General features: G+C 36.9%; 1 protein-coding gene across 1 annotated transcript in view; it reads left to right on the forward strand.

Moving 5' to 3' along the window:
• Positions 1-13,095, forward strand: part of LOC122802163 — a 1,241,087-nt gene that overhangs the window by 1,127,589 nt on the left and 100,403 nt on the right. The window lies entirely within an intron of this gene.

Raw genomic sequence — 13,095 nt, forward strand, 5'->3', positions numbered from 1 at the left:
GGCCTAATGAGGGAAGAGTAGAGGGAGGCAATGACCTCTTTCTTCCTGGATGCAAAACTCTTAGTAATGAGATGTGCCACATAGAAGGACTTTCTGACCACAATGGCAATGTGGTGGTTGAAAGAGATGTTGCTGTCAACCTGTGTACCCAGATCTCTTATAACACCTTCTTTGTTCAGTGGACTACCATTGATGTGGTAATTCATGGGAACCGGGTTTTTCCCAAAAGGGATAATGACACATTTTTTGGCATTGAGCTTAAGGCCATGGTTCTGACACAAGTCGTTGGTCTCAGTGAGGCCTTTCTGTAGGATGTCAACATCACTTGGGGAGTTAATAATAGCTCCCAACTTGCAATCATCTGCGAACTTTGTCAGCCAGAGTCCCTTTGTGTTGGCCTGGACTTCAGAGAAATAGATACCAAACAGGAGAGGACCCAGGACTGAACCCTGTGGGACTCCACTCGTGACTGGTCGGCAGTCTGACTTGGAGTCAGGTACTTTCACACTGTGTGTTCTATCTGTAAGCCAGTTTGCAACCCACCTAGTGATATGGGGGTTGATGCCTAGCTTACTGAGTTTTTCTGTGATTCCTGAGTGGGGAATGGTATCAAAGGCCTTGGCCAGATCAAGGTAGGCTGTGTGAACCACCTTGCCTTCATCCACAGCTCTGGTGACTGACTCAAAGAAGTTGACCAAGTTGAGCAGGCATGATCTACCCTTCACAAAACCAAACTGTGTGGGATCCAGAGTCTGGAGATTCCGTATACCCTTGTTTATTAGGTCCATGATAATGCATTCCATAGCTTTGCATATCAGACTCATTAGGCTAATGGGGCAATAGTTCCCAGGGTCTGTAGTCGCTCCTCCTTTGTGGAGAGGGATGACTGTAGCAGTGCACCATTCGGTAGAGACAAAGCCTGAGGTGAGGCTGTGATTGAACAGGACACACAGGTGAGGTGCCAGTTCACTCTGCAGTTCATGTAGAACACAGCCAGGGATATTGTCAAGTGACATAGAAGTAGTATTCTTGGCCTTGGACAGTGTTGTTTTAACCTGTCCAGCAGTAATACTGGGTGCCTGGCAATCTACTTTTAATGCATTTAGATAAGAATTTTGCTTATTCCAGTTTTGTCTGGTAAATCAATATAATGCACATTTTATTAAGAGTACCATCATTACAGAAAGAACAACAATTAATTGTTAAATGTAATTTATAATGGACAGACATAGGATTCTCATAAATGGTTATAAGTTGCTGCCAGGGTTTGCTTCTTTGTATGCTCTTCAAGAAGGAAAATAAGAAATACGTCTGAAAGTCATAGTACAGGAGATGAAACCAGTAGCATAGCAAGGGTGGGGGGACAGAGGCAATTGCCTGGGTACAAAGTGTTAGTGTGCATGATCCAGAGGCTAGCTCTACAACTTGCTTTCTTCTGCACCCGTACAAAAAGGCACTTGAGTTCAGTTTTTTTTTTCTTCACTTGAAGAGTTGGGAGCTTAGGATTGGCTTTCTAATCCAATTTTTTTTTTTGCTCTTCTGGGGGGGCTGGATTTGTTGATGCATGCTTGGCTGGATTACTGTAGGAAATCAATTGATATCCTACAATAATCCAAAGACATTTTGTCTTGTGTTGAGTGCTCTTGGGCTGTGGATTTATAGGGGGATGATTGGCTGAATTGCTGTAGTTTTGGGTCTGGATGAAACAAAACCACTGCTTCACTATCTCTTCATGCTTTGGTAAAATAACAGACTGATGATCCCAGCATATGAGGAACAAATGCCATTAGTATATCTGTTCTTTTCCTTATGGGGAGAATGTAGGAAAGCAGGATTTACAGAAAATGACTTTGAGTTGCCTGAAGGAAGGTAGAAAAAAGGCAGTGATACAAATCAGAACCAACCCTGTCTTAATCCATCTGTCTGATTTCAACTGTAGAACAAATTATGTGTGCAGTGGAATTTCTCACTCATTCATTCATAGCAGCATATTCTTCACCCATCCTTGACTGTAAGCAAAATGAGGCACCGTTGTCTTATTCCACCATGACTTGGTAAAGATGTGAAAAGGTACCCAAGAAAAAACATTTCTAAACTATGGACTTCACAGAATTCTGGAGGCCAGTGACATATATTGTCCACATAAGGATTGCCCAGCAAAAATAATCATGCACAAGAAAGTGAAATGGAGGGAACAATAGGGGCTATCAATTACAACAAAAACAGTTGTTGAGTGCAATCTGCTCATTGCCAAATGATCACAGATAATGGTAACAGGGAAGACCATGAGCCCTCAAAAGTGGGAAAACTAGATATTTTATATGCTATAGCTTGGTCTTTAAATGCAAATTAAAAGCAGCAAACCAATGGTGTTGCAAAGTGTATGTGAGAGTGTGCAGTATGTTTGCATGTAATTTCATAAAGCTCTTATTCCTGAAGATATTAAAACTGTGAATGTTAACCAGTAAAACAGAAGAAGTGAAGGAAGTACAAGCCACAAGAGTAAATCTACATAACAGAGGTGGAAGCCACAAAAGTTTTGGTCAGCAGATTGTAAAGTAGTAAAAGAAGTAAATACACTACAGGTGGACACTAAACCAAGTTCCTCCTGCCTGATCTGCTGGTAGTTTGGATGGATATTAAACATATCAGTTGCTTGTTATTAAGGAAGGGAGGAGGTATTCCAGGGGCTAGCACAGGCTTACTGTAATCAGTTTGTACACTATACTAGCCTTCTGCGAGTAAGGACACAAGGCCCAGCTGGATTTATCCTGTCCACTAAATGAAATAAATAAGAATGCAGCACTCGCACATCACACTATAGCCTTTATCAGATTAAAGCTGAACAGAATCCTATAGATAGCATTAGGCTTCTCGCTATACAAGTGAAGGGGTGTAACTTGTGAGGCGTGTATCAGGTTGTGAAATCCTTTTCTGTATTTGTTAGCAGACATAGAAGACAAGCAATGCCTACCGTGTAGGAAAAGTCTAAGGAAGAGAGTGACCTAAGGGGAATATCTTAGACTTCAGGAATCATGGATCATTTTAGACTTTTGATGTTGGGGTATAACAGTACCTCAAGTTTTCTATTAAGCTTGATAAGAAATATATTAAAAGAAATGTTTAAATAAATGCAATCATTTAGTAGTAATTTAAGACACTTAAGAATATTGCGTATCAAATGGGCATTGTTGCTTTTCTTTCACACTTTGCAACTTATTTATTCCCAAGGGAAAAACAGAGGTATCTCATTTGTTGAGCGACCTTGTTTGCAAACATTCTTCATTCCACAGGGGATAAAAAACAAGTTTGTTACAGAAGTTACTCTGCAAGGTACTCTAATGGTATTGCATGATACTGTGTCACACACCTTCTCTGAGAGACAAGAAAGGTTGGATGGCTTGCATTTCTATTGTCTGTAGGTCATAAATCATCTGAAACACTGACAGTTTTGTGACTGTACTCAACCTCTTAGCACAATAAGTCCGGAGAAAGCCTAAAACAATGGAGGGACAAGGACACAGAAATAGGCACAGATTCTAAATGTTGCTCTTATAAACCTAGAAAGTTGTTAGAATAACAGGATTTAGGTTGGCATGTATTTACTGAAGGATATAAAGTGTTAAACCCATATGTATCACTTATTTAGTGATTTCAGTCATCAGTGATTTGTCTGAAAACCACAAATTTTATGTGGAACAGACTGAAAATATGAGGCGAACATCTGGACAGTTGAGAGATATACAGTTCCTGCTTATTGCTGGTAACAGAGGGACAGGGAACCCAAAGGTTTAGAGTGCATAACACACTGAAGATAAAGTTACCAGGTCATGAAGGACCACCTACATAAGACAGAAAATAGTCATTGACTTGCTTTTCTCTTATATTTAAGTTTTAGATCCATTCAAAGTCTGCAAGCCTAGGTTTGTGACTGCATAGACAGGTAAAGGAAGGATGGATAACACAACAAAGTTCTTCATTAGCACTCTTCAAGAAAAATCTTGAGTGGATGGGAAATAGGAAATACACCCTGGGGATCACTTCTGTGTCTCTGCTCGACAGTCGCACAGGAAAATAACTTTCTTGGGTGGCGTAAGCCAGGGAACCTTGTTGGCTAGGCTTACGTAGGCCCTTGGGCTGATAGCCTAGTACCTACGTATGAACCCATAAACAAATTTAAAACATGTAACATACTATTTATAGGAGTTCACCTCCCCCAAACACACTCTGTGAGGAAGGGAAATAATTTGCAATGTGTTTTTCTTTGATCTGTAAGTCATATATCATCTGAATGCTGCAACCTTTCCCTGTAACTATGTAGTTACTTAATAGCATTTTCCTGATTACTGGTGCACAACAATTTAAAATTCACTATACATGCAGCAAATGTACTGAACAAAGACATTTTGAGGGCAATGTTTGCATGATCTTGTACCATACTAAAATGTACTAAATATAATCCATTTTAAATGTAAGTCTATATTTGTCATGAAAGTTCTTCCCATGTTTTCTCTAGTACAAATTACAGCATACACATTTGCACACACATGCACACACAAAAATCAAGCATGCTTACATGAGTGTTGTGACTGTTAACCTTTAAACACAGAGTTGTTCAAAAAATAAGTAAAATGGAAAAATTTGATTTTGTAACATAATTTTAATTTGCTTATACTTGTGGCACAGTACTCTAAAATCCATGACCTATTAATGAGGCTGATAGAAAAGTTCTGGTAATTATTTAGTTATTATTTCAAAGCTGAACATGTTTTAGCATGAGCTATATGCAATGTCTTGCAAATGAGACTTAGCTTCTCCCTGAAATGAAGGACTCTGACTAATGTTTTCCAAGTTGTTAGATATCTAGGGTAATGAACTGTTATTTCTTTAACTAATGTCTTGAGTTCTGATCCCATGTACATGCCATTATTCCATCCTGATTTTCAAGTAGCGCCATAAAGTTAATCAGCGTTTGATATTTATATTAACTGATATATATATATATATATATATATATATATATATATATATATATATATATATATATATACATATCTGTACTTGCATACACACACTCACTAACACACACACACACACACACACACTGTGTGTGTGTGTGTGTGTGTGTTCTTATGGACTACAGTAGCTATTAATTAAATGGCAGATCAACCCAGTGTTATTTGAATATATTTTTCTTCATATCTTAGAGATGTTTTGTTTCAACTGTCAGGCAAACCGTAAGTCAGTTTATTAGATTTCTTTAATTCTGGGTTTACTTCTATAAATCACTGGCTGTCATTCCCTAAGGCAGGGAACATACTTGAATAATTGCTACATGTGCTTCCTTTACATGATGAACAGACTACATGTTTAAGTGTTATAATAATTTAGTAGCAGTGACACATTAATGACCTGCAGACCATGGTAAGATAGGGATACTTTAAAATTATTAAGTATATGACAGATAAGGGGACCTTCATTGTGTCACTACTAGACAGAGGCACAGTATTCTAAATTTATTCTGTACATTTTTTGTACCACTTCATGGGGTGGCAAAAGCCACATCACTATGGCTAGGCTTACAAATGCCCCAGGGCAGATAGCCTAGTACTATACTATGAAACTATGAAACTTACTAAATAGTCATGACAAAGGAATAATCAAATTACGTAAACAATTGTGAGGAAATATTCTTAAATCAAAGAAAAGTAGTGTTGGAGTAACCCCCTTAGCAGTTCTAAATAGTCAATTAAAATTATGGTAAAAGTTAATAATTTCTTATTATTGGGTCAGAAATGTAATGGATGTAGTCTTCAAAAAGTGAACATTTCATAATTAACCCTAGGCTATCATAAATATTTAATAAATACGTTTCTGAACTATGTCATAGAAAATGTAAGAAACTAAGAAATACGTCTGAAAGTCATAGTACAGGAGATGAAACCAGTAGCATAGCAAGGGTGGGGGGACAGAGGCAATTGCCTGGGTACAAAGTGTTAGTGTGCATGATCCAGAGGCTAGCTCTACAACTTGCTTTCTTCTGCACCCGTACAAAAAGGCACTTGAGTTCAGTTTTTTTTTTCTTCACTTGAAGAGTTGGGAGCTTAGGATTGGCTTTCTAATCCAATTTTTTTTTTTTTTTGCTCTTCTGGGGGGGCTGGATTTGTTGATGCATGCTTGGCTGGATTACTGTAGGAAATCAATTGATATCCTACAATAATCCAAAGACATTTTTTGTCTTGTGTTGAGTGCTCTTGGGCTGTGGATTTATAGGGGGATGATTGGCTGAATTGCTGTAGTTTTGGGTCTGGATGAAACAAAACCACTGCTTCACTATCTCTTCATGCTTTGGTAAAATAACAGACTGATGATCCCAGCATATGAGGAACAAATGCCATTAGTATATCTGTTCTTTTCCTTATGGGGAGAATGTAGGAAAGCAGGGGATTTACAGAAAATGACTTTGAGTTGCCTGAAGGAAGGTAGAAAAAAGGCAGTGATACAAATCAGAACCAACCCTGTCTTAATCCATCTGTCTGATTTCAACTGTAGAACAAATTATGTGTGCAGTGGAATTTCTCACTCATTCATTCATAGCAGCATATTCTTCACCCATCCTTGACTGTAAGCAAAATGAGGCACCGTTGTCTTATTCCACCATGACTTGGTAAAGATGTGAAAAGGTACCCAAGAAAAAACATTTCTAAACTATGGACTTCACAGAATTCTGGAGGCCAGTGACATATATTGTCCACATAAGGATTGCCCAGCAAAAATAATCATGCACAAGAAAGTGAAATGGAGGGAACAATAGGGGCTATCAATTACAACAAAAACAGTTGTTGAGTGCAATCTGCTCATTGCCAAATGATCACAGATAATGGTAACAGGGAAGACCATGAGCCCTCAAAAGTGGGAAAACTAGATATTTTATATGCTATAGCTTGGTCTTTAAATGCAAATTAAAAGCAGCAAACCAATGGTGTTGCAAAGTGTATGTGAGAGTGTGCAGTATGTTTGCATGTAATTTCATAAAGCTCTTATTCCTGAAGATATTAAAACTGTGAATGTTAACCAGTAAAACAGTAGAAGTGAAGGAAGTACAAGCCACAAGAGTAAATCTACATAACAGAGGTGGAAGCCACAAAAGATTTGGTCAGCAGATTGTAAAGTAGTAAAAGAAGTAAATACACTACAGGTGGACACTAAACCAAGTCCCTCCTGCCTGATCTGCTGGTAGTTTGGATGGATATTAAACATATCAGTTGCTTGTTATTAAGGAAGGGAGGAGGTATTCCAGGGGCTAGCACAGGCTTACTGTAATCAGTTTGTACACTATACTAGCCTTCTGCGAGTAAGGACACAAGGCCCAGCTGGATTTATCCTGTCCACTAAATGAAATAAATAAGAATGCAGCACTCGCACATCACACTATAGCCTTTATCAGATTAAAGCTGAACAGAATCCTATAGATAGCATTAGGCTTCTCGCTATACAAGTGAAGGGGTGTAACTTGTGAGGCGTGTATCAGGTTGTGAAATCCTTTTCTGTATTTGTTAGCAGACATAGAAGACAAGCAATGCCTACCGTGTAGGAAAAGTCTAAGGAAGAGAGTGACCTAATGGGAATATCTTAGACTTCAGGAATCATGGATCATTTTAGACTTTTGATGTTGGGGTATAACAGTACCTCAAGTTTTCTATTAAGCTTGATAAGAAATATATTAAAAGAAATGTTTAAATAAATGCAATCATTTAGTAGTAATTTAAGACACTTAAGAATATTGCGTATCAAATGGGCATTGTTGCTTTTCTTTCACACTTTGCAACTTATTTATTCCCAAGGGAAAAACAGAGGTATCTCATTTGTTGAGCGACCTTGTTTGCAAACATTCTTCATTCCACAGGGGATAAAAAACAAGTTTGTTACAGAAGTTACTCTGCAAGGTACTCTAATGGTATTGCATGATACTGTGTCACACACCTTCTCTGAGAGACAAGAAAGGTTGGATGGCTTGCATTTCTATTGTCTGTAGGTCATAAATCATCTGAAACACTGACAGTTTTGTGACTGTACTCAACCTCTTAGCACAATAAGTCCGGAGAAAGCCTAAAACAATGGAGGGACAAGGACACAGAAATAGGCACAGATTCTAAATGTTGCTCTTATAAACCTAGAAAGTTGTTAGAATAACAGGATTTAGGTTGGCATGTATTTACTGAAGGATATAAAGTGTTAAACCCATATGTATCACTTATTTAGTGATTTCAGTCATCAGTGATTTGTCTGAAAACCACAAATTTTATGTGGAACAGACCGAAAATATGAGGCGAACATCTGGACAGTTGAGAGATATACAGTTCCTGCTTATTGCTGGTAACAGAGGGACAGGGAACCCAAAGGTTTAGAGTGCATAACACACTGAAGATAAAGTTACCAGGTCATGAAGGACCACCTACATAAGACAGAAAATAGTCATTGACTTGCTTTTCTCTTATATTTAAGTTTTAGATCATTCAAAGTCTGCAAGCCTAGGTTTGTGACTGCATAGACAGGTAAAGGAAGGATGGATAACACAACAAAGTTCTTCATTAGCACTCTTCAAGAAAAATCTTGAGTGGATGGGAAATAGGAAATACACCCTGGGGATCACTTCTGTGTCTCTGCTCGACAGTCGCACAGGAAAATAACTTTCTTGGGTGGCGTAAGCCAGGGAACCTTGTTGGCTAGGCTTACGTAGGCCCTTGGGCTGATAGCCTAGTACCTACGTATGAACCCATAAACAAATTTAAAACATGTAACATACTATTTATAGGAGTTCACCTCCCCCAAACACACTCTGTGAGGAAGGGAAATAATTTGCAATGTGTTTTTCTTTGATCTGTAAGTCATATATCATCTGAATGCTGCAACCTTTCCCTGTAACTATGTAGTTACTTAATAGCATTTTCCTGATTACTGGTGCACAACAATTTAAAATTCACTATACATGCAGCAAATGTACTGAACAAAGACATTTTGAGGGCAATGTTTGCATGATCTTGTACCATACTAAAATGTACTAAATATAATCCATTTTAAATGTAAGTCTATATTTGTCATGAAAGTTCTTCCCATGTTTTCTCTAGTACAAATTACACGCGCATACACATTTGCACACACATGCACACACAAAAATCAAGCATGCTTACATGAGTGTTGTGACTGTTAACCTTTAAACACAGAGTTGTTCAAAAAATAAGTAAAATGGAAAAATTTGATTTTGTAACATAATTTTAATTTGCTTATACTTGTGGCACAGTACTCTAAAATCCATGACCTATTAATGAGGCTGATAGAAAAGTTCTGGTAATTATTTAGTTATTATTTCAAAGCTGAACATGTTTTAGCATGAGCTATATGCAATGTCTTGCAAATGAGACTTAGCTTCTCCCTGAAATGAAGGACTCTGACTAATGTTTTCCAAGTTGTTAGATATCTAGGGTAATGAACTGTTATTTCTTTAACTAATGTCTTGAGTTCTGATCCCATGTACATGCCATTATTCCATCCTGATTTTCAAGTAGCGCCATAAAGTTAATCAGCGTTTGATATTTATATTAACTGATATATATATATATATATATATATATATATATATATATATATATATATATATATATATACATATCTGTACTTGCATACACGCACTCACTAACACACACACACACACACACTGCGTGTGTGTGTGTGTGTGTGTGTGTGTGCTTTCTTATGGACTACAGTAGCTATTAATTAAATGGCAGATCAACCCAGTGTTATTTGAATATATTTTTCTTCATATCTTAGAGATGTTTTGTTTCAACTGTCAGGCAAACCGTAAGTCAGTTTATTAGATTTCTTTAATTCTGGGTTTACTTCTATAAATCACTGGCTGTCATTCCCTAAGGCAGGGAACATACTTGAATAATTGCTACATGTGCTTCCTTTACATGATGAACAGACTACATGTTTAAGTGTTATAATAATTTAGTAGCAGTGACACATTAATGACCTGCAGACCATGGTAAGATAGGGATACTTTAAAATTATTAAGTATATGACAGATAAGGGGACCTTCATTGTGTCACTACTAGACAGAGGCACAGTATTCTAAATTTATTCTGTACATTTTTTGTACCACTTCATGGGGTGGCAAAAGCCACATCACTATGGCTAGGCTTACAAATGCCCCAGGGCAGATAGCCTAGTACTATACTATGAAACTATGAAACTTACTAAATAGTCATGACAAAGGAATAATCAAATTACGTAAACAATTGTGAGGAAATATTCTTAAATCAAAGAAAAGTAGTGTTGGAGTAACCCCCTTAGCAGTTCTAAATAGTCAATTAAAATTATGGTAAAAGTTAATAATTTCTTATTATTGGGTCAGAAATGTAATGGATGTAGTCTTCAAAAAGTGAACATTTCATAACTAACCCTAGGCTATCATAAATATTTAATAAATACGTTTCTGAACTATGTCATAGAAAATGTAAGCAGTCGTCCATAGCAGGGTTATAGGTTATGGTAGGATTTACTCTTGACTGGTCAAGATTTGGTCTTGTGGTTAAAATCCAAGGAAACAAATGTGCCATCCAGGTAGAACTAACTTCCACCATGACACACATCCAACTGTTATTGGGTTTGTGATTACACAATGGTATTGGGTGATGCCATTGTTGTTCATTTTTTATAGTAATGCCAAGATACAAAAAGTCAAATTTAAAATGCTGCAGGTTGGTACTGGTTATGGTCAGCTCTGCATGTCTGACCCTGTAATATTACAGGCAAGTTTCAGTCTCCTCAACATCAAATGTAAATAAATTTAACCCTACATTAAGCAAATGTTTTTGTCTTGGTCTCTATATTTAAGCAGTACAGTCTTATGACAGAAGAGGCTATATTATGCCGGGAAGCATTCATTCATTAAAGGCACAGTGAGTGACAGCATGCTGAAATAGGTATGGTTGCAGAAATAAATACACGGGGTATGCCGACAAAGCTAATATTAACAAAACATTATAAAAGCAATTAAGAGTTAACTTTGCCAGATTCATAGATTTTAACATCTTAATAGGCACATAAAGCTGTTCTCAGTACTTGTGAGTAGTAAAATAGTTATGTGGTAACAGTCCTGGAGCCTTAGTGAATTGTGGGTAGCTAACGAGTTTTTAATTATGGGCTGTTTGTTGTTTTTTAATATTTTAGAGGAAGTTGTTTGTACAAACAATCCAGGAGAGAGAATTTTGTTGCCAGTAGATCATCTCAACAAAAGTAAATGAGCCAAGCAGGATCTACTTCTATAAAGGGTGTAGTGGGAAAAAATGTAACAAAAATACAGAGACACATATCACCTCCCAGAAAAAGATAACAACCATATAATATCCCAAAACACTAAATCATTGCAACAAATATTTATGCTGATATTGCTTTTCCTTACTTCTCCTTATGCATCTACTTATGTCAACCTGATTGTAGTGGATATACTTTTATCACTTAATATTTCTTTTGAAAATATTGCTGCAACTGTTATTAAAAAAATATTTTTAGGTTTTTAGATTACCACATTATTGTGTAACCACCCTTTCCACAGTGGCTGCATTTTATCTTCAGCTGTTTACTGTTAAGTGTACTGTGTCATCTGTTGGTATTAATTTTATATATATATATATATATATATATATATATATATATATATATATATATTTATATATATTTATTTATATATATATATATATATATATATATATATATATATATATGGGTCTGTAGTATAATCGTGAAGTATGGAAACCGTGAATACGAAAACGTCGACACAAAAAGACCGAACTAACAGATGAGCGAACCACCTAATCAGCGAAAACCACAACATCGAATGGATTTCCCTAACCAACAACGCTATGTAAGTATACCTAAACCAACTATAAAAAGCAATAACAAAACACACTTTTGCAGGGGGCAAGCCCCCCTGCACCCCCCTACTTAAATATACCAACTCCGAGATCGCACTACAGCGAGGGAAAGGGTATATACCCTTATCCCCAGAATCACCCTGCTGGTCAAACAAATCCATTCAATGTTTTGCCTTTAGCTGTTCAGGTGGATCGCTCATTATGTGTCGACATTTTTGTATTCATGGTTTCCATCTTTCATAATTCTGATATAGACCCTATACATATATATATATATATATATATATATATATATATATATATATATATATATAGGTTTACCGACATAATGTTGAATGCTAAATGGTTGAAACTGAATTGGTTGAACGCACTATATTCAATGATCAAAATGTTGAAATAAAATTAGTCTAAACACACAATGTCAAAATTATCAAATTTGCCCATTTCTGCAATGTAGTAAGATCATGGAGTTGATATATTTAAGTAGGGGGTGCGCAGTAGAGTTGATCTCATTGCTTTTGCAATGAAATGATTGTAGACATTTTGATAATTCAGTGTTTTAGGTTGAGAAGTTATTTTTCAACCTAATGACTATTAGACATTTTATGACATTCAACATTATGTCGGTAAACCATATACACACACACACACACACACACACACACACACACACACACACACACACACACACACACACACACACACACACACACACACACACACACACACACACACACACACACACACACACATAAGAAATTACAGTGCCTTTTGGAAAAAATGCCACCCAAGCTAATTACTCCATTGATAAGACACCCATGAGAGTTGACCCTGTAGTCAGGGATCTGGGAACATATGTAGACAGTAATCTGGCAGCTGACCAACATTTGACCAAGGTAGCAAGAAAATCATAATATGTCACCCAACTTATAAGTAAGGGCATGACATCCAGGTCCAGGTAAGTCATTGTGCCACTTTATTCAGCCCTTGTCAGACACATCATGGAGTATAATGCCCCCTTCTACATGCAGCTGAGCAGACATATGCAATAGGTAGAACACCTACAAAGGTTCCTTACCAGGAGAATCCAGGGTATAAACACATTGTACAATATGGTTTGCCTTAAAGCCCTATCTCTATACCATGACTCCTACAGGTA

The sequence above is a fragment of the Protopterus annectens genome, chromosome 5.part0, assembly GCF_019279795.1.
Source record: "Protopterus annectens isolate FY-2018-M chromosome 5.part0, PAN1.0, whole genome shotgun sequence".
NCBI classification, from domain to species: domain Eukaryota; kingdom Metazoa; phylum Chordata; order Ceratodontiformes; family Protopteridae; genus Protopterus; species Protopterus annectens.